Source organism: Acinonyx jubatus, chromosome D3 (assembly GCF_027475565.1).
Source record: "Acinonyx jubatus isolate Ajub_Pintada_27869175 chromosome D3, VMU_Ajub_asm_v1.0, whole genome shotgun sequence".
Taxonomy (NCBI): domain Eukaryota; kingdom Metazoa; phylum Chordata; class Mammalia; order Carnivora; family Felidae; genus Acinonyx; species Acinonyx jubatus.
The window spans coordinates 64,329,044-64,352,641 of record NC_069392.1 but is presented as its reverse complement, the minus strand read 5'-3'; the positions used below and the strand labels follow the sequence as shown (position 1 = coordinate 64,352,641).

Sequence of the window (23,598 nt, the reverse complement as noted above, 5' to 3'; positions counted from 1 at the left end):
GGCTCCTCACGCTTGTCCCAACTGGAGGCTTGCTGAGTGCTGGCTGCACAGTTCTGTGGTTTTCAGAAATGCACACTATTACCATCCCTTGCCTCCTACCAACTGGCAGCCGAGAGCTAGAGAGGGATGCAGAATCTTCTGGCCCTCACCCGTCTTTCTGTTCTCCTCGCCTCTTCTTTCCCCACTGTTGGCATCTGCCAAGCTGGGGTGGGGGCCAAAGGCAGAGAGTCTGGACCTTGAGAGCAAACTAACCAGCTCCGCTACCTGTCTGCCAACCAGCTCAAAGGCGGCCCATACTGCATTTTCAGTTGAGCTGATTAGTTGAGCTATTATGCTTTAACTGGCCACAGATTCACATCAGAGCCTTGGCAATCCTCAACTTGAAGCCTTAACTCAAACCTTAGCAATTCTTGGCTTAAGAGACGCAGTTGTGCAGGCATACCACGACAGACACGGGGGAGAATTCCCGTGCAAGTCTGACACTGCACCTTGTTCTTAGAGAATGAAGTTAATTCCATGTTTCATTCAAAACCAAAATTAAACCCAGTGGAGAAGGCATTATATGTTTTTGGTGCAATATCTCTTCTTAAAACTTAAAAAAAAAAAAAAAACCTAAGCATTATAATGCCATTGTTCTCTGTACATAGCTATTTGAAAATAAAAAATTTCAATTTCTTATTTAAAACAAGATGTAAAAATGGCAATAGACTAGAAGAAGAGTTCACAATTAATCACAAACTCTTGTTTTTAAAGAAAGCATGGCAATTCTCAACACTATTGTAATCCTTAGTTGGAAAAACACCCCAATGATGTTGTTTCCAAATGGAAGAAGCCATTAGCTTCTTGGAAGCTAATTGGCCAATGTGACAAAGTGGGCCAGGGGAGCCTGGATGGTTGTGGAAAAGTTCATCCTCTTTGCAGAAAAACACCTGAGATAGAGCTCAGGCAATGTCATCTTTGAAGATGAAGGTCTGTGGGTTCATAATTAAAGCCACACAAGATATTAATGATGGATGAATTAAACACTGTTGAAGTAGGGGAAAAATCCAGTAAGAAATTTAAACAAACATACTGATAAGTGATGAGCAAAACAACATCCCCAGGTGGACTCTTAATATTCTACGTCACTCGGAGTTTTGACTCCTCTTGACTCATACTTTTGCGGAATCTGGGGTTTACAGACTCTCAGAGAGGGAGCCAATTGCCATGTAATGCTGACCACCAATTTCTCAATAGCTTCTCATCCCCAAAATTTTAAAGGGCAAAACTAGTTTTAAATTAATATCTATTACAGACTTGTAATAAGTCTGTAAAGGTATAAATCTGGAAGTTGTAAAAAGTTACCCAAAGGCAGCTTTGGGGGCAGGTGGAGGACCCAGAGTTTTGCTTGGTTTAGAATCTGAGATTTCCATTTGAAGGGTTGGTGGGCAGCCTCAGTCCTTCATCTTGATTATGGCAAGAGATGATGTGCCAAGTGTCTTAGAAAAGCTTTAAACTTTTTTTTTTTTTTTTGCTTCAGATTGCTCCATTTTTTCCTCCACTTGGTGCATTTCATCCTATTATTAAAAAAACAATTCCAATCCTAAAAATAAAATCCCAACACAAGGTTTCCTAATGGACTAGTCCCTTCTGTGATGGTAGCTTTATACTAGGTGAAAGCTTTTCTCCCATCATTATCCCTTCCCTTAATCCCAGTATGAGTCCCCACTTGTCTGCTCAACTTGGGTTTCAGATTTCCTTGTCCATGGGACCCACCCCATCTTCCTTATTCCATCCATTCACTCATCTATCCATTGTCTAGCATATGCTAGGATGACTTAGAGATAAGTCAAGGACTTCGGTTTGGTGAGTTTTTCTTTCTGAATTTTCGCCTCAGGTACTAAAATTATAGTACTTTAGCATCAGCTGACATTTTCTGCTCTTTTCTACGTAGTTTTCCCTGGCAAGCGCCTCCATCCTACATCCTCTCTGGTCTTGCTTCACCCTGATATATCATTTTGTGTCTAGCTGGATTCTTGGAAGGAGTCCTGGAGTAGGAATTGAGAGGTACTAGTTCTGATGAGAATGGACTTCAACCATAAGCTTCTCAAAATGTCTCACTTATTAGAAGGGGAGCGGGACTAGCTCAGTGACTCTCCCCCTTATCTGCACATTGGAATTGCTGGGGAGCTTGACAAAACACTGATACTAGAGTCTGATGTCATTGGTTTGGGATGTGGGAGCTTCAAAAGTCTTCTTGATGATTTTAACATGCCAGCAAGTTTGAGAACCACTGGACTGAATTCAATCCTACTTCCTTACCCTCTAAAACAAGGACATGTGTCATAGTGAGATGGCTTGGAGTTTGGAGTTCGACAGATCAGATTCGAATTCCAGCAGCTATCCCACCCTGAGGAAGATTATTTCACCTTTCCAAGCCTTAATTCCATTATGAAATTTATGGAGATCAACAATACCTACGTTGCCAAATCCGAAGATTAAGCAGGATCATGGAACACGAAAGACATTTAGGGAAAGGTAATCTTTATCTTTACTTGCATCTAAAACAGTTCTTACCTCTGACTTCCTTATTTCCGCCAGTGGTGCCATCACGGCCTCAGTTCTTGGGCTCAACAAATGCTTGCTGAGTGAGTAATGGATGGTGGATCTGACCCTCCTCACTTACGAGTAAGTGGGGAAGGTTTAATTTCATTCACTCTTACCGATGTTCTCAAGTCTTTAAAGTGTCCACAGACCAGCAGCCTCGACATCCCTGGGAACTTTTTTAGAAATGAAGAATCTCAGCCCCACTCAGCCTGCTGGAATCAGAATCTGCATTTTAACCAGGTCCCCAGGGGACTTGCATGCACATTAAAGTTTTGGAAGCACCCTCTCAAACATCCCTGTCCTTGAGACTCGGTGAAAAGGGATGGATTCAACCCCCCACCCCCACCTCCACCCCCGAGCGGCGACCATTTACGAATTCCAACGTCTTGGTTGGAGACGCCATGGAGAGCCCAAGTGAGTCATTGTGCCGGTCCAGCTGGCAGCATGGAGCATGCTGTCACAGGCTGGGCCACGCCGCTGGAAGGCAGCATTCCAGGAGAAGCCTCATCATCCCATTAGACTCCATCAGGCCACTCCATCAGGCCTCACCCTCTGCCTGGTGTCGATTGCTTCACATGGGCTTGGTGAGTGCCTTGAGGCCCGCAGTCACCGCAGAGAGATTATCACAGGTCACGAGAGGGGGAAGCTTGCACGCACAGGGGCAGGTTCCTCCTGCCTGGGGAGCCCAGTAGCGGCACCTGTGGTCTGGCCAGAGGCCACTGCATCCTGCCCACCCCCAGGACAAACACCCCCACACTGCCAGAACAGCGCCCACCCCCCAGGGCTCAGGATCTTCCCCGAGCAGTTTCCTTGGGGGCCCCCACCACTTGGTTCTCCATCTGGGATTCCTTGGCTTTTTTACCCTGGGGGTCCTGCAATAATTCCCCCACCCCACCCTGGTATACAACTGCTTTGGCTGAAAGGCAAAAACACCCATGTGGAACTGTACTTTTTATAGCCTACCCTACCCAGTAGACATGTTGAATACATTTTACAAACCATACCTGCCTTCCCGTTTGCTATCCCTCCTATGTGGGGGCAGGGGCGGCTAAATTGTCCTTCACTGGGACTCATTGTCTGAGAGAAGGTGACTCTCAGGCCAGGACTACAGTCACAGCACACATCTCCCAGAGTGTTTCTCTTTCTCTCACAGCATTGACCATTGTCTGTAATTACATAATCATGTGAGCTTTTGCTCCATTGAGTTTGCCCACTAGACTGCAAGCTTCCTGAGGGCAGAGTCTGGGCTATGTTGTTCGCTGCTGTAGCCCCAGTTTTGAGCTCAGTGTCTGGGTCATAGAGATCCTCAATAGCTCTTCATTGAGTATATGGATGAATAAATGGGTGAATGAGCCCGTGACTGTGGGGACTTGACGGGCTGGGGTGAGTTCTTGTATGGTACTGAGATAGTTTTGTGTCAAATACAGCCCTCAGAGTGGCATCCTGCATTATGATTGGGACATGTAGTCCAGGGGGCAGGGCCCCTGCCCTCTGGAACATACATGGATGGCCCTTATTCATTTGCTTCTGCCACAGGTCAACCAGCCATAGGCACCAAGCACCCAGCACTCTAGCTTACAGGTCAGCCTTTCTGGTTAGAGGCTCTGGCTTGACTCTAGGACTGTCTTAAAATCGGGGAGGATTGAGCCCCATCTCCAGGCATGCAGGCTGCCCAGTTCTTGGGTCACTGAGTCATCCTGAGGAGGGGTGAGCCGAAAGGAAGCCTGCACCTTCGGGGTCTCCATGGTGGAGATTGTGATATAAGACAGCCCCAATCCCAGCTATCAACCTGGGCTCACCTTAAACCCAGGAGGCCTGGGCTCTCCAAAGATTGGGGGGTGGGGCATGGCTGACTCCTCCTTTCTCTACATCCCAGGTCTGAGGCTGTATACTCATGACGCCTTGCCCATTCGCTGCTCTCCTGCTGACCTCAGACTTAGCATTCTCTCAGGCTGTAGGCCATGCTCTGAGGCACCCCCCTCCCTCTAGTTATCTGCCATTTATTCATCCCCAATTTCCCATCCTGCCATACGAAGGTAAGTCCTCATGACTGTAGTGGATGGCACAAAGTATAAGATAGTTCTCACATCTGGTGCAGCAGTAAGACACAGGAGAGCATTAGTGTCAGGTTCAAGGCTGTATGTGATCACTGGTCATGCTATGAGCAGAAAAGAACTTTTCCTTCAGTACAGAAGGGATGTGTAATATCATTAACCCATAAGAAAGCCCATCATGCAGTCTTCCAGGGAGGGACAAGATGCCTGTCAAGTTTAATCAAGAACTGGCAGCTTTTAGGGGTCTCTTAAATGATACAAGATGATGTGCAATGAAGTATTAAATCGTGAGCAGACGCAGCTTAGAGCTAGAAGACTTTGGATACTATCAGTGGTGTCTGGAGTAGGCAGACGGGGCTTTACTGAAGGTACGGGCCTCATAGGGCCCTTGACATCTGAGCAGCGTTTGGTGAAGGCAGGAAAAGACGGAACAGCCTTTCAGGAAGAAACCTGAGAGTCAGCCGAGAGAAACATGGCGTGTTGGTGGGCTGCGAACAGCCTCACGATTGCACGGGAGGGTGCGTGCTGTGGGTCACAGGTCCAGCCCCCACTCGGGTCCCCAAGGAAGGCAGTGCTCCATCTGTGCAAGGCATCCAGACTGACGGTGTCCTCTGACATGGGCTTCCCCCGATAGGATACACTAGCCAGGCATTGAATCCCTTCCGAAGGACTCTGCATCAGAAGAAGTACAGATGAGAAAAATGCTACATTATAGAAGAAAAGATGGGCCTGTGAACCTCTCTGGCCATTTCAAATAGCAAAATGATGCTCCAAGCTCTAAAGATGGGCAATACGAACTAGAGTATATTGGGGTCCCTTGTGTAAAGAATTTAAGTGATAACTATAAGTAACTGTAAGCAAACAAAACACATAGTTTTATTTGCCTTTTTAAAATTTGGGAGAAGTAAGAAAAATCTGATTTCTGTTTCCTCTGTGTTTATTTCTGTGATTCTCTGTAATGACAGGAGGTTTCAAAAACTTTCTACAGATCAGAAAGCTCCTTAAATGTGGTGGCTGCTTGAGAGCTTCCACTGGTGAGGATGTTTCTCTCACCAAGAAGCAGTTTTAAAAGCAGAGCTGACTTGGAATTTCTATCTGTTGCCCCTCTTCTCCCCATCCGGCTAATATCCCCAATTCTGCCTGCTTTCAGATCAAAACTACCAGCAAATAAGAAATGATAGCTGTCACCTTAAGAAAGTCACAAAAATACCTGCCAAGTCATTAGGATTAAAAAAAAATTCTTTCTAACTTGGGGCTTCTTTGGAAACAGGGGTGTTGGACCAGGCTCTCTAAGCCTCTGCCAGCCCTAACCCTCTCCAGCTGGGGGGTTTCTTACAGAACTGCCAACAAGGAGGACATTTTTCCTGCCAGAGAAGCTGACATCCCAGACTTACAGGGAGAGGGACTGAGGCATTGGAATTCACCACTTGAGAGTTGTAGAGGTGGCGTTGAGGCCTGAGGGAAAGATGGGGACTACTTGTTCATTGACTAGGTTTGCAGACAGTGTCCAAAGCCAGACAAATGAAGAGATGTAGCTCTAATGTAATAGGAGATGAGGAGCCATTGAAGGTGTGTGGAAAGAACAGCATGATGATTAAAGCCACATTTAGGGAGGATTGGCCGGGAGTGCTTCACGGAGCCTGAAGGCCCAAGCTAGGGAGGCTGGCGGGAGTTCACAGGGCTTGAACCTGAAGCAGGGCAGGGTCAACGGGAAAGGGCTGCACATATGAGATAGTCTGGAAGGCAGAAGGGACACAGGCACGGGGTGAAGGTTGAATCAATCAAAAATGGCGTCCAGTGTCGGCAAGGATGTGGAACAGCCAGAACTCACATCCGCTGCTGGAAGAAATGTACCTATAACTGCTTCAGGGAACTGCCTGGCGGTCTCTGCTAGAGCGGGCATCTGCACAGCCACTGCCCAGCAATTCCTTCCCAGCAACATGCACAGACGAAAGACGTGCATCCATCACACCAAAAGACACGCACCACAAAGTTCGGTACAGTACGGCTCGTAACAGCCCCAGATAGGAACTAGCCCGATGGTTCATCAGTGGTAGAGAGGATAAATAATGATCTATTTGTGCCTCAAGAGAATGAGTGCCTGACAACTCCGGGCCATGGTAGGGATTCATCTCCCAGCATTGAGCAAAAGAAGCAAAACACAAAAGAATAATAATAGATTGTGTAATTCCATTTACGCAAGGTTTGAAACAGGCTAACCTGAGAGAAATCTGTATGTCTGCCACCACTGGAAGGGGAACAGGAAGGTCTTCTGGGGGCAGATGACATTCTGTGTCTCGATCAGCATGCTGGTTACCGGGGTGTGTTAGTTTGTGAAAATCCACCAACCTGTGTACTAACGATATGTGCACTTCAAGGGAAGTCTATTACTCTTGTTTTTTTAATGTTTATTATTTATTTTGAGAGATTGAGAGAGAGAGAATTCCAAGCAGGTCTTATGTTGTCAGCACAGAGCCTGATGCAGGGCTCAATCCCACAAACTGTGAGATCATTACCTGAGCCAAAGTCGAGAGTCAGATGCTTAACTCACTGAGCCACCCAGATGCCCCAATAAGTCTATTGCTCTTTAATAACAATTTTGAAATGACAATCTGAGGTAGAGTAAAGGCAGGTAAGGTCCATTTTGTGGCAGGGAGCTTGAGATGTCTAGACAGGTCAGTGGAAATGCCCAGGATGCAGTTGGAGATGGAAGACTGGTCTGGGCAAGAGTGCAGGTCTGGAGACACTGAACTTGGGGCTTGTTTACCCAGAGGTGATGGGGAAGATGAGAGCCTAGTGGCTATTGGGGGCTGTTGGAACCAGCATCAGGCCCCGTGAGAAGGTGCAGGGAGGGTGAGGAGTGAGCAGAGCCGTTCATCAGAAGTCACTCATACAGGGGCGCCTGGGTGGCTCAGTCAGTTAAGCGTCCAACTTCAGCTCAGGTCACGATCTCGCGGTCCGTGAGTTTGAGCCCCGTGTCAGGCTCTGGGCTGATGGCTCAAAGCCTGGAGCCTGCTTCCGATTCTGTGTCTCCCTCTCTCTCTGCCCCTCCCCCATTCATGCTCTCTCTCTCTCTCTGTCTCAAAAATAAATAAACGTTAAAAAAAATAAAAAAAAAAAAAGAAGCCACTCAGCACTTCACTGAGCTGGGATCCGCTGCTTGGCTCTGTCCTTTGGGACTTCTACTTTTCTTGGGTGGAGGGAAGATGCTTCTTCATCCCTGCAGGTGGCATCACCTTTTAAAAGGTGAAGAAACAGAGGGGTGGTGAGGCGAACTGTTTGGGGTTGGTGGGCGGTAGAGCCAGGAGCCAGCCACGCCATCCACCTCCAAGGCACGTGGTACCTTTGACACTGTGGCTGCCGTTAGCACAGGGCATCAAGCCACCTGGGCAGGTGGACAAGCCCCACAGAAGGCCTTGAAGGTCAGCCTGAGGGGGTACTAAGCAACGTGCTGCCCGGCACTCCTCCCTGGAACACAGGGGCCTCCAGAGAGAAGAGGAATGTGCTGGAATACGGGCACACACAGAACAGCCACCCAGGCTCGTTGTCCCACTTGTGGGCTGCTGCGCCTATGCTTTCCCTGTAAGCACGTTAGGTCAGAAGGTCAGGGTACCATTCTAACTCCTGTGTGATGCTGGGGGCCAAGGCAGTATGTTGATAACAGAGCCAGTACACTTCCTCTAATGGAAAATAGCAGGGCAGTGGGGACTACCAAACACGCCAACGGGAAACATCAAGACAGCTGCAGAAATGCAGAAGAAAAATGTATATTAAGACATTACACACACACACACACACACACACACCAAGGTCCCCACCACAGACTCTTAACCATACACGGAAGGGCAGGAGGGGCAAAGTAGCGGGTTGGGGCAAGTGAAGTCCCTTCACTAAGGCTCCTCTACCTATTTTCAGGACGCCCCTCTGAAATGGGGTACTCTTCCACCCCTCTGCCCACCAACTCTGTGATGTGGGGTGCTCCTCCGCCCCCCCTCCGTCCTTAACTCTCATTGCTCCTCAGTGGGATGTCACATGGGTGTGTCCGTTCCCCCAGAGTGGAAGTGCCCAGGACAAGTGGTCCTCATTCCCACCTCAGTGCCTTTCCCTATGCTGTTACTTCTAGAAAGATGTTCTCAGGAGTCAGATGGATCGAAATCCTGGTTCTGGGGCTTCTGAGCATGATGGATAGAAGATTTGGGACAAGTCCTGTTAGCTCTCCTCAGCTCCCTCTTCTTTCAGATAGGACGACACTCTCAATGGTCTCCCTGGGGGGTGGTATATGGGAAGTCCCTGGCAGAGATGGGCACAGAGTTGGTAGGCGACCGACAGCAGCTGCTCACGACCTCACTTCCATTAACCTATCCTGGAATGTCCTTATAGTCAATGTGAGCTTGTTCTTCAAACGTCATTAGTGATTTCACTCAATTAGATGATGTACCTGCTGCCCCTGATCCTGGGTCAGCTCTAAAGCTCAGGAGTGCCCACTGTGGGGTGCAGGTTAGCTGAGGGCCTGGGTGTTGCTCTGGAAAGGGACACAGTGTCTCCAGATCCTCAGAGTGGCTTCCTCGGGGGCGTCTGGCTTCTGTACCTTCTAAAATATCTTGGAAAAGCAAGTATCTGCTTGCATATTTGAAATTTGATGGGTCATTTTTGAAATTATGAGTTTAAATAGAAATGCACTTTTAAATACAATTGTTGAGGGGCTTCTGGAGGCTGCTAACATTCTGTTTCTTGATCACATGAGTATGTTCTCTTATCAGAAATTCATTTACAAAGTATTCACTTATGATTGTGTCACTTTTCTGGATATATGTTAAAAATAGATTTGTTGTAGGGGCACCTGGGCGGCTCAGTCGGTTGAGCATCTGACTTTGACTCAGGTCATGATCTCACAGTTCATGGGTTTGAGCCCCACATTGGGCTCTGTGCTGACACCACTTAGCCTGCTTGGGATTCTCTGTCTCCCTCTCTCTCTGCCCCTCCCCCTCTCATGCTCTCTCTCAAAAATAAATAAAACATAAAAAAAAAATTTGTTGTAGGCTTTCTGAGCTCTGCCACTTGACCTCATAGCAGGCATCCCAGACTGAAATGGAGTGACTGCTGGCTTGGCATGAGGGCATTGAGTCAGAGCCTAAGATCCGTGGAGGGGTCAATTTTAAGGCCACCTCTGGTGGGCAAAGAGATCCCATTAGCCTGTTTGTTACAAAGCAGATAAAAAATGTCAGAGTTGAGGTACCATGGAAATGTTGAGGAAGGAAACTTAACTTTGCCTTAAGAATCAAAGAACTCCACTCAAAAGATGCCAGCGACATTTGGACTGGGTATTGAAGACTGAATAGGAATATTTCTGGTTGGAAAAGGGAAGAAAATGATGATGAGAGTAGTATGAACAAAGACAGAGTAAAATAAGGTGCATTGTGTCTGAGGCTCAGGAAGTATCCTAATGCGGAAGAGCTTAGTGAGTATGTGTGTAAGTGTGTATGCGTGTGTATGTGTATATGTGTGTGTGTGTGTATGTGTGTGTATGTGTGTGTGGCTGGTGAGAAATGAGGCTAAAGATGTAAGGACACCCTCTAAGGCCTGTGAAGCACTTTCTCAGAACTGTCTGGAGAGCTGGGGGGCAGAGGCTGACAGGTACCCGGGACCAAGATGGCTCTTCTCTTTTCCTCCTTTCTTTTCCCCAGCGTCACTGCCCACCGGTTTAGTCAAAACGAAACTTAGATTTGTTCATTATGAAATTAATTATAAATAATAATAAAATAAATACTTTTATAAGCATTTTGTAAAATTCATTTTTCTGTCACTTACACACCTACAAAAACGTAACGGGTTTTAGCAAATACCAATTTCTCTAAAACACAATCACAGTGTACCTAAGTCTAAGGTCAAGTTCCTGAACCCATCCTTTCGAGAAGTCCTAGCTCATGAGGGTTTCTGAAGTGGGGTGTATCCACTGAACATCAAGTTCTAGCATTCACGCGGGCTGGGGAGAGGGCAGGCCACGCACACCTACCTCATTGCAGAGATGATCCAAAATTTCAGAACTGAATATTCCTTATTTGGCTCTATTAAGTTAATGCTCCTAAAGCATAATAAAGTTAAAAAATACACGTTTTGGCCACTCAAGCTTCTGGTTTCCTAGCAGTGCAAATCACTGCCTGTGGTAGAACAGTAGTAGCCAGGAATTGATGGAGGAGCGTTACCGCAGTTACCTCCTTTCACTGTTGAAAGCACAGCAATAGCCAAGTTCGTATTTTTCCTTGTTAGGAGGAGAAACTTGGGCTCAGAGGCATTAGACAAACTCTCCAGGGCTCTCAAGTAATAAGTGCTTTTTGCTTTTTAGCAGTCGTGCACCCTCCTGTGGCCTGACATCCTTTGGAGAACCGGTAAGGTGAGGGACGGCCTGAGATTGGGAGACCCTCCTGAGTGGAGAGCCTGCCTTGGAAGGGGAGGGCGGCTTGGCTTTGGAGATGCTCTGGTGCCCTCTGGTGAGAATCTGGAGGTATCACAGGGCAAGGAGTACTTGTTGAAGTTCAGTGATCATACCCACACATGGGATGAGTCAGCATGAGAAAGGGCACAGAGGTGGGCAGTGAAGCTGGGGAAGAGAAAGGAAGACGAGACAGGAAGAGCCATCTTAATCCTAGGTGCCTGTCAACCTCTGCCCCCCATCTCTCCCCAGACAACTTGTCTCTCTCCTTTAATCCAAGGATGAGCAGTGGTTCTCAAGCCTTGGTGTGAACAAGAATCACAAGAGCTGGGAAGGCAGCATCTGGGCTCCAGCTGCAGAGTTCTGATTACTAGGTCTGAAGGGGCCACAGTGATCTGCATTTTTAAACTCCATTCAGGTGATTCTATGCAGGTGGTTCTTGGACCACCTCGATTTTCAAAAAACCTTACTGTTTAGTATTAATATTAATCTTAAAAGTAGATTAAAGTTTATCTAGGGCTGGAGGGCTTGGGGAGAAATGGAGAGTGATTGCTAATTGGTACAGGGTTTCTTTGGGGGCAATGACAATGTTCTAAAGTTGATGGTGGTGATGTTTGCACAATTCCATGGAACTGTATACTTAAGTGGATGAATTGTCTGATAAAATGTGAATTTCATCTCAACAAAAGTGTTATAGAAAAATTCTAATAAATTCCTGCCACCATAGAAGCCATGGGAAAATCACAAGAATTGGGTATAAAAAGAAATCTTTATTTTTAAATTGCACCTTCCCACTAAAAGAAGAACTATTAGCTGCCCGAGCTGAAACGGTGGTAAGGACTTACAGTTTTTGAAAATATATTCTTGGAGAAAAGACAGGGGAAAAGTTCTCCTTGGACTAAGTCTATTAACATGCCCAGTACCATTTAAGGCAGCTTAGCTGACACTATTAACAGTATTTCACCTTACGCTTTCCAAAACGTGTAAGCATGTGTTTACAGTAACCTCTGAGGCAGGCAAGCCAGGGATTATAATTTCCATTTTACTGGTGAGAAAACAGGTTCAAGACAGGAAATATCTTGCTCAGGGCCACGATTAGGAAGAAAAGGGACATGGGCTTGAGGTTTTTGGATTCCATGTCTGTTTACACTACTGTGGCTTCTTTCCATTGTCAATAACTGTCCTCTACCCCGAGAGGTCTCCGTGCACTTTACGATGGTCAAAAGCTCTGAGTCTCCTTTGTTTACTTTCCTTGGCCAGAAGACCATAGCCAGGCTGATTGCTGTCATTGGTCCCTTGTCTGTCTTGCCCACCCTTAACAAACTAACATCTCCAAATGATCTCTGTCTTCAAGTCCCGCTCCTGCTCTAGAGCCTTCAAAGGCAGTCATGGGGGCTTGGGTGTGAATTGCAGCTGTGAGATTTACCAACTGGGTATCTGTGAAGATGCCACTTAATGTATTAGATCTCTGGGCATTTGACCTGTAAAATGGGAATGAGATGTTCAACCGGATAGGACTTATAAGATGTAGCTGAGTTGTTACATAAAGTGCGGGGCTTAAGGCTGCATCCGTCCCACCCAGTTCTACTGGCTGACATTGCATCCCATCCAAGGGATTCTGCTTGGCTCGTCAGGTTGTAGCAACCTCTTCCCCTTCCAAAAGATGTTTCAAGAACACAAGGGTCTGCATCACACAGCTTGGCAGCTGGTTAACTTCCAATGAGTTTTCTGGTGTCACCTTCTAAATCACTGTTTGTCAGTGGATTACAGAATAAGGGTCAGAAAACGCTGGGGTTCTATTTTAAAAATCTAGACTTACTGAATCAAAATCTCTTGGGGGTGAAAAAAAATCTCTTATGGTAGACAAACCTTAAATCTGCATTTCCCATAAGCATACCCCCCGACCTACCTCCTCCCCCCATTCTTATATACACAACAGCTGGTGCCCAGCGAGCTAAATTCTAAGCAGGTAGAGACCAGGAGGGTTCCAGGGTCTTTGCTCCTACCACATCACTGAGCACACTTTTTACGTACCTAACAGGTACTTATGTCGGTACTCGTGTGATTGAAAAGTAGGTACCGTGCTGAGCTGAAGAGTTCTCAAACCCACCTGCAGCAGAAGCATCTGGAAGGCTTGTTCATATGGTTCGGCCATGCCCACCCTCAGAGTCTCTGAGTCAGTAGGTCCGGTGGCACCTGGGAATCTGCATTTCTACCAAGTTTCCCCAGTGATGCAGTGCTGCTTAACTGGGGACCACACAATGTCACCATAAAATTTGGCTGGGAGATCAGAAGCATCAGCATCACTCGGGCACTTGCAAATTTCAGCAGCTCAGACCCACCTGCGACTTACTGACACACAGCTGGCATTTACATAAGACCCTCAGGAGATCTGGGTGCACATTCAAGTGCAGGAGGGGTCACGGTGTAGTTCCTTTGGACCTCGTGACAAACCTAGAAGGCGGTTTCCACTATTACTCCCATTTCGTAGGTGAGGAGATGGAGGCTGGCAGAGAGATGGCTCGATGCAGAGTCACGCAGCGGACATGGCCAGCAGCAGGGCTGGTACTGGAATCGGCTCTGCAGACACCCAGCCCTCACCCTTAACACTCAGACACTGTTTCCCTTTCCCACGGAAGCCCTCCCAGTGCCTTCCTTCCTTCAGATAACAGTTCTATGAGCCCAAACAAGCGAATCAAGCTGCAAGGAAACCCTGCGCCCAGCCATGTACTTGAACCCAAGACTATGTTGTGTCCACATAATTATGAGATGAGGTCCCTGGCCTCAGAATTTGCCGCCTCATTGAGGAAGTATGAGTATGAACTCATCCCGATGAAACTAGCAATAGCAGACTCCATAAAATTAGGTGTTAAGTCCCGTGGTCAATCTCACATTTGATATTAAAATTATAGCTTGCTTAAAGAGTATGGAGGCTACTAAGAAATTTATGCCAGATCACGTCACTGGGTGTCTTCCTGGCTTGTTCCAGACCCTGCACCGTGGAGCCCTGGTATGCTGGGGTTTCAGAATGGCAGATGCCACCTCTCTCTGGGTTTCCCTCTTCCCTTGGGTACGTGCCTTCTCTTTGTGAGGTCCCTTTGTGTATATGGAGCTCATGTTGCTGTCTTCTGCTGTCACAGGGGAGGGAGGAATTAGAAAAGCAGAGGAGGAGCTTTGATGCTGTTGCCATGGGAGAGAGAGCGCCAGTCTCCAGCAAGAGCCCAGTGCAGAGCCAGCTACATAATCCACAGGGTCCAGTGCAAAAAGTATTAAGATTTTTGAAATAGCGATAAAAGAGCATTAAACCAGACGTGAGGCCCATGTAACTGCATGGCTCGCAGAAGGCTAGCCCTGGCCCAGGGGGCTGGAAACAGGACAGACAGTACATCACTTTAATTTGCAAATAACCTGCCTGTCAGGGGACCCAGTGGTCTGTGGAGGTGAGGGAAGAAGGCAGGGCCAGAGGATAGGAGATAGTGCGGGGGGCGGGGTGGGGGGGAGTGCTGTGTATAGTTAGGTTTGCTCCAGGGCAACTGTATCTGCCACTCTTTGCCTGCACCCAGGGGAGAGGCTGAGGCCCAAGGATGGAAGCGTCCCCACCCCTCTCCACAAGGGGCTCAGTCTGTTCCTGTTGAGGTCCTGGAGCCAAGGCCAAGGAGCCAAGGTGGGGACCCAGGAGAATGGGAAGCCGGCAGCCCAGGAATCGCACTGGGTCCTCCCGCCCCGGCCCCGGGCTCCCCTTCCTCCCCCCCCAAGGTCCTCACCTCAATCTTGGGTCCTGTGTTCTCTGTGGAGCTCTGCACCTGGGCTGCCGGAAACTAGCTGCGGGTCAGTGTCTCTCCCCGTTCAGCAATCAGACGGGCCGAATGTAATCCTTTGTGGGGCCAGGAGCACAGCTGAAATGTGTCCAGCTCCAGAGGTTAAGAATTGCCAACTCTGACCCTGGGGATGGGGACACCTTCGTTTGACAAAACAATGCTGCCTGGGGTTCCTCCCATCTAATAAGTCTTCAGAGAGTCTTCCCGCTGCAGCTTCCCTGTACTTACTATCCTCAAGGGCGCTGGCTTGCCGCCCAGCACTGGTGGCCCCGAGCGTCCCTCTCTACCTCCACTGCAGGGGCGTCTGTCCTTGGCTGCACCCTTTGGGGAGCTTTGAAAACTACTCCTGCCTGTCCCCCCACCCCAACATCCTGTTGGAGCCGGTCTGGCCACCAGGATTTTTAAATTTTCTGCTGCCCGGTTTGTTCAGCTCCACCCGCATGACCCTCGTCGCCGCAGCTGCTCAGGCCACACTACAGGTGACACTTGCTCTCCAGCGGTGGATCCTCCTGACTCAGACTGACTCCTTGAGAAGCAAGTGCTGGGGAAAGGGGTGGGAACTACCTCTGCCTCTGTCCCATCCTGGCCCCACCTGCCGAGGGGAGGAGCCTCAGACCTCCACCCAAACCTGCCTGTTGTTTGCCGGCTTCCTGTTGTGGGACCACCTGGCCGCCCAGCACCTGCTCTCCCATATTTCTTTGTGTTCTGCTTTTTCTCCATCTTCTTTATCTCTTGCTTCAACTGTCTCCCTGGCTTCGGCTTTCTGCATGCAGGTCTCCAGGGAGCACCTTTTCTATCCTGCCACCTCCTCACCTGTTTGTCCACCTGCAGCAGCAGCTGCTGGGCCCTACCTTCCAACCCCTCCCACTTTCTATCCCCGCCCTGGTTGGGGGGGGGGAAGCCCTGGACCCCATGCCCATACCTGCTCACACAGCACACCTGCACGCTCACACAGCACACTTAGCACGCCTCTCCGCCCCGACCAGCCGCTGCCCGTGTGGCAGCACCAGGGAGACCCCCCTGCCTAGAGCGGCATTGTGAGCAGAGGTGCTGCTGACCCCGCTGCTTCCTTTCTAGGGCCTAGGCTGCGTGCTTTGCAGGTTTCCGGGGCCAATGCAAAACCTTGCTTGTCTGCTCAGCCTCCTGGGCCAGATGTTTCCTGTTTAGTGGTTTCATTTTTTTTTTTTAAATCTAGTCTCTTTTGGGGTGCAGGGCTGGGCCCCAACAACACTGAGGAAGAGGCACACATCACTTCTGAGGATTCTCTGTGCCTCTCGCACATACCCCTCCTACCTCCAGGCACCCAGGGCTTCTCGCTGCACCCTTGCTGGACCTACTGCTTCTTACCAAAACCCTCTGGGAACTGAGGATGGTGAGGGCTTAACAGCCTCTAGAAATGATTCTGATTGGAGACAGGTTGGACACAGACACTGTAGTTGTTTTCAACCCTGGATGCACAGTGGAATTGCACCAGGAGTTTTAAAAAATACCTGTTCCCAGGCCCCTGCTGACTTAAGTGGTCTGGGACCTGGGCCTCAGAATCAGGTGATGCTCATCCAGTCGGGGCTAAGCACCATTACACAAGGATCTCAAAATCTAGACCTTGACCCAGCAGCATCTGTATGATCTGAGAGTTGCTAGAAGTTCAGATTTTTGCTACCACCCAAATCCACTAAATCAAAATCTTCAGGGTTGTGAGCCAGGGATCTGTGTTTTAATGACTACTGTAGATGATTCTTCTATGCACAAGAGTTTGCAAACCAGGGCATTATAACCTGCAAAGCAAGGGAAAGGGATGACCAGAGGCAGCATCCTATTTCTGAGTCTACACCAGTGGTTTTCAAAGTGTGGTCCTTGGATCAACAACAGCATCACATGGGAGCTTGTTAGAAATGTACATTCTCAGGTCTGGCCCCAGACCTGTTGTATCAGACACTCTGGGGGTTGGACCCAGCACTGTTTAACAAGTACTGTAGGTGAACCTGATGTGTGTTCAAGCTTGAGAGCTACTGGTCTACCATCTACCTGCCTCACCCAAGACCATTACATGATTTGGGTCTAAACCCTGGAGACTCTATAAGGAAAGGATGGTAGAAAAAACATTTGTAGAGGCTTGAAGTTATTACCCATCAAATGATGATATACTTCTGGTCAGATGGTGTGTACCATTCTGCAGAGTTCCTTCTCTGAGGACTATGCAGGGAGTAGATGTTGGGAAGGAGTTTCGGAGGCAAGATTCAGGTAGCTGGCCTGCCTGAGATTCTGTGTGTCCATTATGTGTATGTGGTTCTATGTGTGAAACAGATCACAAGATCCAGCCGGAATGAGCGAGTGGGCTCTGTAGAGGGAGAGAGAGTGGGGAGAGGAGGTGTTTCTATTAATCAATCATTTCCCAGGGCCAATATGTGCCTATCAGTGGCTAGTTCTCTGAAGAAAAGACACGAAACCCAAAACCAATTGCATGTGTGTATATATAGATGTACTTACATTTGTGAGTATATTAGTATGTGGGATATATGTCTGAATGCATAAATGCATGTGTATACGTAGGCAGTTGTGTCTCTTTGCTCATGCACATGTGTATGTACGTACTCCTGTGGTAGTGTGTGGTATTATGTATCTATGTGTGAACACGTGTGCATGTATGTGTGCATATGAATAAGTGTGTGTGTGTGTGTGTGTGTGTGTGTGTGTTATATGTGTGGGTGTTTATATTAGAACCACTATCCTCATAGGACTTACAGTCTATTTGGAGAAAAGACCCACATAATTGAAACAAAGAACAACTGTGCAGTACCCTCCACGGTAGTGACCTTGAGGGATTAAGGAAATAGGGCGTCTCGGGGAGTTCATTTTGAGAAAGTTTTCCTAAAACAAGTAAGGTAGGAGAGGAAGGAAGGAGGACAGTCCAAATGGTGAAATGAGGGAACAATCTTAAAGTACCCCACTTGGGTCACACCTGAGCTATGTCCAGTGTCCAGCCAGTCCTTTCCTTAGCACCTTGAAGCTAAGAAAAGGTTCTGATCTGACCCCTCTGGCCTGAACACCACATTTAAAAAAAAATTTTTTTTTAACGTTTTATTTATTTTTGAGACAGAGAGAGACAGAGCATGAACGGGGGAGGGGCAGAGAGAGGGGGAGACACAGAATGGAAGCAGGCTCCAGGCTCTGAGCCATCAGCCCAGAGCCCGACGCGGGGCTCAAACTCACGGACCGCGAGATCGTGACCTGAGCTGAAGTCGGACGCTCAACCGACTGAGCCACCCAGGCGCCCCCTGAACACCGCATTTTAAAGAAAACCAACAAGAAGATGTCCAGACTTTCCTGGGCATTTCTGGTCACTGGGACTCAAGGAATCGGGATAAGAATGGAAGGTAAGAGTGTGAGCTCCTCTATCTGCATCCCGCACTGATGGATTCTGGCATGGACTAGTTACATTCCAGGAGTTCTTATTTAGCCTCTACACCAACACTGCTCTTAGACAGGAACCATTCTCATTGTGTAGGTTAGTCCCAGCCAGTAAGGAACAGAGAAGGGCTGGATTCAAAACCAGGTCCATTTGACTTCAGAGCTGGGAACTTTCCACACCTAACCTCCTGGTTGACTCACCAATTAGGTTTGATGACTGTGGGAGGTTTTGTGAGTTTATCATCTCGGGGATCCCCACTCTTTGTGAGCCCAGCTGATAGCATCCACGCCACCGCTTTCATTCTCAGGAATGTCTTTTCTGTCCCACCTTTTTGCAATCTCTGTAACAACAAAATTTCCCTTTCTTTCCACATTTTATCTGAGATTCTAAAACATTCCAAAGCAGAAATGCATAACGTGTTCATTACTGTTGTTACGCTCGGGATTACAATGTTCCTGTAATTTGGAGACAAAGCACAGAATTATTTTAATATATAAAAATTATATTTAATATATTAAAAATACATATTTTAAGTTATAAAATATGTATAAACGCTTTCAAGTGTTGGTGCAGACAGAATGGAGCACCTTGGGGCTTTGCAGACCGACCCTGCCCCAATTCTCGGGTCACTGGGAAACTGTCAGAGGTTCTGACAGGCTGAGCAGAGCACATGCTAAGCCCCAGTTCAGATTTTTTCTAGCAGAGCTGAGTTACCCATGTGGCTTAGTTCCTGCATGTTATCTTCACTGGCCCAGGAGAGGTGCCTATCTTCATTCTTCTTGAGTGTATGAAAGTGTATATGTTTTTTTTCATTTGTATACTCCACTATCATTTCTCTTTTTTGCTTGTGTGAGTGCTTACAAACGGTCTATTGTTGTTTGGTGCACATGCATTTTTATTTATGCAAATGATATTGATAATAAATGCCATATTTGGTTTTTTTTATTTATTTTATTTTAGAGAGAGAGAGTATGTGAGTGATGGGGGAGAGAGGGGGAGAGGCAGAGCGGGGGAGAGAGAGAATCTCAAGGGAGCTCCATGCCCAGTGTGGAGCCGGATGTAGGGCTCATTCCCACAACACCCAGCTCATGATCTGAGCCAAAATCAAGAGTCGGCACTCAACCGACTGAGCCACCCAGGTGCCCTGAAATGTGACATATTTAGTTTTAGCCCAGCACCGGGTTTTTAAGATCTGTTGACATTGCTCTGTCTGTGGTCCTGGGCATCTACCTGCTGTGGGGACTGAACACACGCCTCGCTCTGCTTAGCCTCTGCCTTCTCCAGCTCTCCCACCCCAGTCAATGCCGTGATGAAGAGCCTGCCTTGTGGCCCATGTGGGAGCGGGGGTACTTTCCCTGAGAACTTTTCCCTGAGAACACACTCTGGAGGGGAGTTTCTAGGTCACAGAGTGTGGGTAGACTTTTTTAAATTGAGTATAATGTATTGTCAAGTTAGCTAACACACAGTGCAAACAGTGTGCTTTTGGCTTAGGGAGTAGATTCCAGTGATTCATCGCTTAAACACAACATCCAGTGCTCATCCCAACAAGTGCCCTCCTCAGTGCCCATCACCCATTTTCCCTCCTCCCCCCCAACAACTCTCAGTTTGTTCTCCGTATTTAAGTGTCTCTTATGGTTTGTCTCCCTCTCTGTAATGCTTTTTGCCCCTTCCCTTCCCCCATGGTCTTCTGTGAAGTTTCTCAAATTCCACATACAAGTGAAATCATATGATATCTGTCTTTCTTTACTGACTTATTTTACTTAGTGTAATACCCTCCAGTTGCATCTATGTTGTTGCAAATGGCAAGATTTCATTCTTTTTCATTGCCGACTAGTATTCCATTGTGTGTGTGTGTGTGTGTGTGTGTGTGTGTGTGTGTGTATCACTTCTTCTTTATCCATTCATTTAATGCCACTAAATACTGAGGACCTGCTCTCCAAGTGCTGCACCAGCCACTTCCTACCAGTGTTTTATGAGGATCCCATGCTTGTTTTATGGTGTAATAAATACATGGTCTGTGTTGCAGATGTTCTATGGGTGCTTAAGGAAAATGTGTGTTCTCTGTTTGGATTTTTGGAGGGGGGATATTGACTGGGAGGGTTGATAATCCTACATGTAAATAATAGCTCACACTTATCAATCCTCTTGTTATATGTCTGTAAACTGTGTTCACCTTTTGTTCTTTTGATATATCAGTTTCTGAGGTTTTGGTAAAAGCTACAATTATTGATTTATTTATTTCTCCCTGAAGTGCAGTCAATTGCTGCTTGATGTATTTAAGGTTGATTGTTTATGCACATATGTGTCTATGATAATTTGTTTATGATAATTATGTACTCTTCACTCTTCTTCTATTCCTTTTTACATCATTCTTTGTTTTTTTTTTAATTTATTTAAGTTAAACAAAAACAAAAACAATTTACTCATTTCTCCCACTTCCCACCTTTCACCTCTGGCCATCACCAATTGTTCTGTCTCTATGAGTTTGCTTTTTTTTAAATGTTTATTTTTGAGAAAGAGAGACAGAGCATGAGCAGGAGAGGGGCAGAGAGAGAGGAAGACACAGAATCTGAAACAGGCTCCAGGATCTGAGCTGTCAGCACAGACAGTGGGGCTTGAACTCATGGACCATGAGATCATGACCTGAGCCAAAGTTGGACGCTTAACTGACTGAGCCACCCAGGTGCCCCTGAACTTACTTTAAAAAAAATTATTTAGTTTTGGATTCCACATATGAGATCATATGGTATTTGTCTTTCTCTATCTGACTTATTTCACTTAGCATAACACCCTCAGCATCCATCCATGTTGTCACAAATGACAAGACATCATTCTTTTTTTTTTAATGTTTATTTATTTCGAGAGAGAGAGAGAAAGCAAGCTCACATATGTGCACAAGCAGGGGAGGGGCAGAGTGGGAGAGGGAGAGAGAGAGAATCCCAAGCAGGCTCTGCACTGTCAGAGCAGAGCTCAGCATGGGGCTTGATCTTACCAACCGTGAGATCATAACGTGAGCCAACATCAAGAATCAGATGCTTAACTGACTGAGCCACCCAGGCACCCCGATCTCATTGTTTTTTATAGCTGAATAATATTTCACTGTATATCCATTCCACATTTTCTTTATTCATTCATTTATCGATGGACACTTAGGTTGTTGCTATGTCTCAGCTTTGTAAATAATGGTGAAATGAACATAGGGGTGCAGATATCTTTTCGAGTTAGTTTTTTTTGTATTCTTTGGGTAGATACCCAGAAGTGGGATTGCTGGATCATAGGATAGTTTTATTTTTCATTTTTTTGAGGAGCCTCCATACTGTCTCCCACAGAGGCTGCACCAGTTTGCATTCCCACCAACAGGGCATGAGGGTTCCCTTTTCCCCACCTCCTTACCAGCACTTATTGTTTCCTGTCTTTTTGATACTAGACATTCTGGCGGGTGAACTGATATCTCATTGTGGTTTTGATTTGCATTTTCCTGATGATTCATGATGAAGATCATTCTCTGTTTTTTAACTTTTTTGCCTTCAATTTCACTTTTTCAAGGTATTATGGTTGATGCCCTAAACTTTTCTTTTGGTCCACGTTTATTTATTTATTTATTTGAATTTTTTTGTATTTAAACATTCATGTCTTTTGTTTTAATTTTTTAAGTTTATTTATTTTGAGAGAGAGAGAGTGCTCACGCACATGAGCAGGGGATGGGCAGAGAGAGAGAAGGAGAGAGAGAATACCGACTGAGACACCCAGGCGCCCTTATGTCTTTCTGTTTTAAATGTTTTTCTTGAGAAAAGCAAATGGTGAAGTCTTTTCTCAAAAGTGCAACTGAAGGGTCTCTGTCTTTCAGTGGTAAATTTAATAGTTAACATTTTTTTATTTTGCTCAATTGCTGTCATATTATGACTGATTTCTACTTTCTGGGTTTTGTTGTTGTTGTTGTTTTTATTGTCTTTTTGGGAGGGAAGAATTTTTTCTTTCTTTGCTGCTTTCCATTGGAAAGAGAATTTTATTTTAGTTCAAAAATTCTAATTCTAATTTTGTTCTCATGGTGGTTGCTCTTATCACTCATTTTATTCTTTGTGGAATTTTTAAACATACCAATTTCTGTACAAGCCAAGTACTCTAACAGGCTCTCCTATCTCTTTTGTCTACCTCTCCCCTTGCCAATCATTTAATATTCCACTTTTGGTTGTTACAGTTACATTTGTTCTATTTTCCCCCCTTCAGTCCCAATGAACAACAGACACTACCAAGGTATTTGATCACCTTGCACTTCCTGTGTCCCTTGCAACATTTCCTGGATTTGTTCCTAGTTGGATACTTCCACCTGGTGTGTTTTCAGTGTCGGACTCTGTGGGTAAATCTTCTGAGCTTTTGTTAATGTCTGGGAACATGATTGTTATCCTTGCAGATGCCTCCTGTATGTGGAATGGCATCTATGTGGCATCACAGAATCGAATACATTGGCTTAGTCTCTGAGCCTCGGGTCTGGAGCCCTACCACTGTCCTCTTTCTTCCCACCAAACTGGCCTGGTGGTGGTGTGCTGGTAAGCTGTCTGTCTGGGGAAAAAAGGTCCAGATTTATAGTTTGTTGTGGGAAATACTCCCCTCCCCTTGAAGCTGACTTCAAGCCGTTGGTGTGATGGGATTGATGCACTCATTTGCACAACTGGCTGGTTGTGTTGGAACTGGTGGGACCTGACTCCCTCTCTTTGTTGATGCCTAATTGAGATGCTGAAATCCTGTGGCCATCATATATTTTCATACATTGAATTCTTTTATCCCATCCATTTCCACCTTGCTTGGTATCCTGGGCCAACTCAATTTACTTTATAGATGAGGATATTGAAATACTTAGAACAGCTGAGGGGATTTGTTAGTGGTCACTAAGCAGAATGGTATGCACATGGAGGGTTTCCTGTTCTAATAAACCCAGATTATAACACTTTGGTGGAAAATGCACGAAAAGTGCTATTTTAATGGTTCGATGTCATCACGTAGAGGTTTTGGGGTAGCTGAGTGAGCTGTGAACAGAAACAACCGTCTGGGGAAATTCCTGGATGCCTGATCTTCAGAGAGCCACAACTCCATGGTCATTAAAATATAGCTTGAGACCTTCTTGGCCGCAAGGTGTGATCCCAAACTCAGAGGTAGCCTCTGGACTCATTCCCCTTTCCCATGTGCGGGATTTGCTTCCAGTGGGAAGTGTTCCATTTTCCTGGAGAAGTCATAATGGCTAGATATGATCTGGTAGAGAAATAGGCAGACCAGTGCTCTTGGGGTGGCAGAAAATGGCTGGGA

The 23,598-nt window shown here is 46.6% G+C and overlaps 1 protein-coding gene across 4 annotated transcripts in view; it reads right to left on the bottom strand.

Annotated features, from left to right (window-relative positions):
- Positions 1-15,455, bottom strand: part of LOC106972961 (urea transporter 1) — a 53,512-nt gene extending 38,057 nt beyond the window's left edge. Inside the window, exon 1 of one of the 4 annotated variants that reach the window (XM_053205530.1) lies at positions 14,835-15,455. The gene's annotated coding sequence lies outside the window, so the exon portion shown is untranslated. Of the gene's footprint in view, positions 1-2,556; positions 2,761-14,834 lie in introns of those variants that run through there. The other 3 variants (XM_053205531.1, XM_027068887.2, XM_015070008.3) reach the window with 3 other exon arrangements.
- Between the last annotated feature and the right edge of the window lie 8,143 nt (positions 15,456-23,598).